The sequence below is a fragment of the Elephantulus edwardii genome, unplaced genomic scaffold, assembly GCF_000299155.1.
Source record: "Elephantulus edwardii isolate Elephantulus edwardi_28Jun2011 unplaced genomic scaffold, EleEdw1.0 scaffold00217, whole genome shotgun sequence".
NCBI lineage: Eukaryota > Metazoa > Chordata > Mammalia > Macroscelidea > Macroscelididae > Elephantulus > Elephantulus edwardii.
Window position 1 is genome coordinate 3,766,209 of NW_006399967.1, and position 6,956 is coordinate 3,773,164.

Genomic DNA, 6,956 nt, shown 5'->3' on the forward strand with positions numbered 1-6,956 from the left:
CCGTGTGGACTTGCAGCTCTCTGTGTGTGTGTACACACAGGTGTGTGTACCTGTGACTGTGTGTGTGCACCTGTCCACGTGCCCGTGTGGACTTGGCAGCTCTGTGTGTGCGTGCACACAGGTATGTGTACCTGTGACTGCGTGTGTGCACCTGCCCATGTGCCTGTGTGGACTTGCAGCTCTGTGTGTGTGTGTACCTGTGACTGCGTGTGTGCACCTGTCCACGTGCCCGTGTGGACTTGGCAGCTCTGTGTGTACTTGCACACAGGTGTGTGTACCTGTGGTGGTGCATATATGTGTGTATGTCAGTATATGTGTAGTTCATCTGTACAGGTGTTTGTGTGTGTGTGTGAGTACATGTGTTCCCACATAAGTACAGGTCTGTGTATGTGTATCTGTATGTAATCTGTGCTTATATGAGGACGGATGTGCGTGCACATATGTGGCATGCCTGTGTACTGTGTCCACATGTGTATGCGACTATATAACCAGTCGTGCATTTATGCAGGTGTGAGCATATGCACAAGGTCTGATGTATGTGAACTTGCGTAGCTACACATCTAAGTACATGTATTCAGGTGTGTGTACACACACATGTATGTTGTGTCACATGTGCTCATTGGTTTCAACACTGTTTGCAGTCGTCCATGCTCATGCACATTGGTGTCTGTGCACAGGTGTTCATGAGCACAGGCATCCAGGCTTTAGCACATTTGTGTCTGTGCACAGGCATCCGGGCTCGTGCACGTTAGTGTCTCTGCTGGGTGCAGGCTTCTGTGTACATGCATGTTTCAGAGTGGCATGCTGGCATCTGCATGTGCATTTTGATGTCAGTGTTGTGGACAGATGTCTGTGCATGTGCACTTTTCAGTGCTACTAGGAGGCAGCTGTGTGCATGCACAGTGCTGGTACTGTGGGCAGGTACACATTGGTGTCAGTGCTGTGGGCAGGTAACTGTGCACGTGCACATTGATGTCAGGGCTGTGGGCAGGTGTCTGTGCTTGTGCACGGTGCTGGTGCTGTGGGCAGGTGTCTGGGTGCAGGTGTCCGTGCATGTGCACAGTGACAGTGCTGTGTGCAGGTGTCTGTGCACGTGCACGTTGGTGTCAGTGCTACGGGCAGGCGTCTGCGTGTGCACGTTGGTGTCGGTGCTGTGGGCAGGTGTCTGTGCATGTGCACGTTGGTGTCGGTGCTGTGGGCAGGTGTCTGTGCATGAGCACGTTGGTGTCAGTGCTGTGTGTAGGCATCTCCATGTGCACGTTGGTGTCAGTGCTGTGTGTAGGTGTCTGCTTGTGCATGTTGGTGTCAGTGCTGTGTGCAGGCATCTGTGCGTGTGCATGTTGGTGTCAGTGCTGTGTGTAGGTGTCTGCGTGTGCATGTTGGTGTCAGTGCTGTGTGCAGGCATCTGTGCGTGTGCGTGTTGGTGTCAGTGCTGTGTGCAGGCATCTGTGCGTGTTGGTGTCAGTGCTGTGTGCAGGCATCTGTGCATGTGCATGTTGGTGTCAGTGCTGTGTGCAGGCGTCTGCATGTGCTCATTGGTGTCAGTTCCGTGTGTAGGCATCTGTGTGTGTACGTTGGTGTCAGTGCTGTGTGCAAGTGTCTGTATACATGCATGTTGGTGTCAGTTCTGTGTAGGCATCTGCATGTGCATGTTGGTGTCAGTTCTGTGCAGGCATCTGCATGTGCACGTTAGTGTCAGTACTGTGTGCAGGCATCTGTGCGTGTGCGCGTTGGTGTCAGTTCTGTGTGTAGGTGTCTGCATGTGCACGTTGGTGTCAGTGCTGCATGCAGGCGTCTGCGTGTCCACGTTGGTGTCAGTTCTGTGTGCAGGCATCTGTGTGTGTGCATGTTGGTGTCAGTTCTGTGTGCAGGCATCTGTGCATGTGCACATTGGTGTCAGTGCTGTGTGCACAGTTCAGTGTTGCGACAGGCATCTGCACACAGGCAGCTTGCTAGCCGCACTCTGCACAGGCGTTGCTGTGTGTGCACATTGCCGTCTGTGCTGCGTGCAGGTGTGCGTGTGCGTCCCGTGGCTTCCTGCCGCCCAGGGCTGTGGTGTACAGGCTGGAGGAGGGCCAGGGCGCTGTGCCATCGGCGTGGCAGAGCGAGGCCACCCTAAGCTGGTCCTCACCCTGACTTGCCCCTCTGTCTGCCAATTCCCGTGGCCCACCTGGACCAGGCTGTTTCCCATGTCCCCACCTCGGTGGGGCATCTGCTTACCTCAGCCACAAGGCTGTTGGGGAGCTGGGTGCTCTCAGACCCTGCAGCAACCTTTCATGGCAGCCAGCAGAAGGAAACAAAGGCTTCCTTGTCCCTGGTGACCTCAGTGCCTAACCTAGTGGACATGTGGTCACAGCCTACCTGCCGGTGGTGCTGGCAACAGAGGGTCCTGTGTCCCTCACCTGCTCGCCGGCTGGAGAGGCTGACAGAGGCCTACCTGGGAAGGAGGTGGCGGTAATGTAGGGACCGCGTGAAGGGTGTGCAGCGTTCATGAGGGCCAGTCTGGAGATGAGGGTCAGTGGTTCCAGGCACAGGGGGAGGGGAGTGGCTTCATGTGGTGATGGAATGTTCTGGAATTAGCTGTGGTGACGATTACACAACTCTTTGCAAACCATGTCAACATTTGTTGCCACGTTCCTGGTTGCCCGTGTGTGTCAGAGGGGAACGGCACTGGAGGGTGTTCAGGGGCTGATTGAGGAAGCAGGCCGCCAGCCCTTGTGTCCCTGCACCTCTGGGTGGGCGCGTGGGCTCCACCCTGCCTCACAGGGGAGCACAGAGCATAAGCGGGTGCACGTCAGGGTGTGTGAATCCTGTGCTGAAACATTTCCATAAACAAAGGCCTGTCCTGGCCCACCCGGGGCCTATCTGTGGCCACTGGAAGACTGACCACGTGTCTGTGGATAGCCAGGCTTGGTCACCTGCCGTGGAGCCGCGAGGAAGATGTCCTGTAGAGAGGGTGAAGAGGTCCCAAGCCCCACCGCATGTCCCCCCTCCATGGAGTGCTCCGTGAGCACCTGCAGGGTGTGGCCAGGCCCGCGGGGGCTGCAGTCCCTGCTGTTCCCTGAGGAGCTCTCACTGCCTGTCTGGGACCCCATCTCTGGGAAAGTGAGGAGAGCCAGAACCACCTCCGCGGGTGGATGGCTGGTGCACAGGGAGCCCCGCGAGGGAGCCCACGGGGGCCTTGTCAAGGAGCCTGTGGACCCTGCTGTGTGGGGCAAGGGAGGCGTGACGGCATGTGCAGCACGTTAGCTGCAGTGGAAGGTCAGTGGTTTGAATCTCTCCACGCTCCACCAGAGAATGAAGGGCCGTGTCCTGTCTGGACAGGCAGCTCAGCACCCAGGCAGAGGGTGGCCTGACCACAGCGGCACAGCTCATCCCTCCCCCCGACCTTCCCCCCTTTCAGGGAGCCTGATGCTGCGGGAAGGGAGGACCCCTGGTCCAGGTGTGCTGGTGGCTCCATGGGGACACAGGGCCTCTGCTGCCTCCGACAGGCACGGCTCGCACGTTCAGGAGGGAGACCCAAAGTGAGACCAGCAGCCGGGCACCTGGAAGCTGCCAGGCGTCCCCCTGGCCGGCTGGAGCTGGCTGCCCGGGCCAGCCGTAGTTAAAGGCTGGTGACGCAGGAAGTGGAGCTTGGGGACTGTGCTCAGAAGGCAGGAGCACTTAAGGGACTGCGCCACGGTTGTAGTTTTGTGGGAGAGCCTAGAGGGACTGGATGGCATGCGTCCCCCCCACCCCAGCTTCCAGCCAGGGCTGCCCGGTCCCCTCCAGCAGGAGGGTACTCCATTAAACACCAGGGTAAACGTGCCCTGCAGCCTGCCGGCCTCGACCTCGTTCTCCACCCTATGGGTGTGAGGAGGGCCTCAAGCAGAGCAGGGTCGTGTGCCCACTGGGCTCGTAGGGGCGTGGACAGGCACCAGGGGCACAGCTGTGCGGCACATGCTCTGCCAGGAGGTGTCATGAGCCACCCAGCATCCCAAGTGACCAGAATACTCTCTGACTGGGGAAGGGATGTGGTCCTGCCCACCTGAGCCTGGGGCCAGAGGCCTCAGTGTCCCTGGCTAAGTGCTCAGGCTAGGGTGTGTGTCTGATTGGGCGTGGCCGTGGTCCATTGCAGTTCGGACCTTGTTGGGTGCTCAGAGCCTGTTTGTGCCCTAACAGTGCAGGTCCCCTCCTGGATGAAACTGGGGTGCTAGGCAGCCACACCCCATCACTGGTTCTGTGGAAGCCCGAGGGAACACCTGCCTGGAAGGGCGGGGGCTCAGGACTTCACCCCCACCCAGACTTAGGCACTTTTTGAAAACCAGCCCATCTGGAAACTCAGCCACATTCCTCTCTCTACGTACTGCCGGGGGTGTGCCTGGTGCCCCAACAGTAGGAGGGCCTCATCTGGGAACATTCCTCCTTTCTCAATACACACTGCTCAGGGATCCTCCACTCCCTGGGGCCATGTCAGGGGAGGGACCTCACCCTGGGGGAGAGGTCTCCGCAGGAGGGTAGGGGCGCTGGCATTCCCGGAAGGGAGGGCTGGGGGGTGGTCTGTGCACTGGGACTGCCGCCTGCCCAGCAGAGGCTGTGCTGCTGGGACTGAGGTGAGGGTCCCCTGTCCCCCTGTGCACGTTAGCGCAGTGCAGCCCCAGGTTTGGGGAAGTAGATCACCAGGCCTTTCATCTGAGGCACCCTGATGGACTGGGCCTCACAGCCTTCTGGTCAGTGTCCACGAATGCCCATCCCTGTCCACATGGAGCTCCCGTCAGGACCACAGGGGCCTGCACAGCTGTGAAACTGCATCTCATCTGCTGGGAGCTGGGCAGGCTGTCGGGTCCGTCTTCAGAAAAAGACATCCTGTTGGGAAAGAGAGAGGGTCAGAATGAGGCCGACCCCAGCAAGAGGGACCTGCCAGCCCCTAGCAGCAGCAGCATACGGGCCTGAGGCCCAGTGGACACTCCCAGCACAGGACACCCACCGGAAGGTGCACCACAGCGGAAGCCGCCCTTGGCACGTGGCCGTCTGTCCCAGCAGTGGGCTCTGCGTGCTCAGCGTGTGTGCCCCTGCCTTGCTCTGTCCCTGGCCAGCACTGGCCGGGCCCAGGTACAGGATGCCCTTGCTGGGGCTCCGTGGGGTCCAGCGTGCTCCTCTCCCTGCACCAGGCCTGGGCTGGCTGTGGGCCGACCACTGCAGTGCGCTGTGAAGCTGTGTCCCCCCGGCTAGCCACACTTCACTGACCATCGAGACGACAGGGTGGACAGGTGTCTGCACAGGCTCTGGGATCGTCCTGGGAGCTGGGCTTGGGAACAAGAACATTGGGTGTGCAGGCCTCTCAGCCACTGTCCCTTGAGAAGTGTCTGGCTTCATTCTAAGTGCCCCTCCCTGTGGGCACCTCTGCGTACTGGTCTATTGACCACACTGTCTGTTCTGCTTTCTGACTTAACCAGGCCTGGTCCTTGCCCCAGAGTGGGTAGGGCTGAGGATGATGATGGCTGAGTGGGCAGGGATGGGAGGTGGGGGGACAGGACCTAGGGTAAGAAGGGGAGGCTGGGGCCTGGGGAGCTGATACCTGGGGGAATATGGTCCTAAAATCTGGGAGGTGAGGGAGCTGGGGCCTGGAGGAGGGAGGGCTGGGGAGTGTGTGAGCCTAGATCTGGAGGAGCGGGGCCCAGGGCCTGGGGGGGTTAGGACCCAGGGGAAGGAGGGCTGAGGAGGACTGTGAGATAAGATCTGCGGTTGGGCAGGCAGAGGGTCTTCAGGGAGGGCGAGTGGGGTCTCCAGGCTCCCTTCCTGCTTGAACGCCGGTGTCTGTGGAGAACTCCAGTTTCTCTGTTGGGCTTGTGCATCTGTCTCCTGCCCTCTTGGGGTCTGGCCAGCTCAGAGGTGGGGGCGCACCCATTCAAGTCCTTCCAAGGAACCACTTGGGCCCAGGACAGGCAGCTTTGTGCCTGAGCTGCCACACCAGGAGACAGCCCTGCCACTCCTGACCGTCACTGCCCTGTGTTGTGTTGCTCTCATGTCTGGACCATGGTCTGCGCCTTACCCCTGCCCCTCCACCAAACTCCACCGGGAGAGGGATCTGGAGGGCCGAGACCTCGAGTCTGCCGCCCGCACAGAGGCTAAAACCGGGATCCGGGCAGCGCAGCCATGAGCCTGAGCCTTCAGCAGCCAAGCCCCCGGGGACGGGACACCTCTCCGCCATGACAGCATCCAGGAGGTCTTCCCGCGTGCGAGGTCTGAGCCTGAGGCCACAGGCTTCCATGAGGGGACTGACCGTGTGCTCTCCGCTCTGCAGGGCTCCAGAGCTGTGGATTCCAGACACCCTTGGGTCAGATGGCCAGTGGCTCCCCGGGAGCTGGACCCAGGGTCAGGGGGCTCCCGGTGATATTTCGGGGCCCCCTTTTGTGAGCATCCTGGCGCCACTCTGCAAAGCCCCCCACCCCTACCCGGCCCTGCAGGCTGAAAACATCCTGCAGCCACCCCGGCCTCTGGGAGCTGGGACCAGGGCTCGCGGTCACCCAGTCCAGGCGGTGCCCCTCCAGAGGGTCTAGATTCTCAGACTGGAGGGGGCGCGTGTCTGTCTGTGTGTGTAGGTGTCCCCATCTCTGTGTATGTGTCTGATTACCTGTGTGTCTGTACATGTCTTGTGTCTCTGTGTGCATCTGCGTCTGTACACGTGTGTCTCTGCATGTCTGTGCATCTGTGTCAGTGCACACACATCTGCACATCTATTCCTGTGTACACGTATCTGACAAGCTGTGTGTGTGCTGTGTCTGTGTATATGACCATCTGAGTCTGTGCTTGGTGACTGTTGTCACTGGGTGTTGACATCCTCAAGGCCACCATGCCTCTGGCCAACAGAAGCCACTTAGGGTCCAGGGACTTCTGACTCCATCTGTTTAACAATTTGTATTCCTTAATTATTAGTTGTCATTTTAAATGCTTTGCTGTGTTCCTGGTGAATGTTT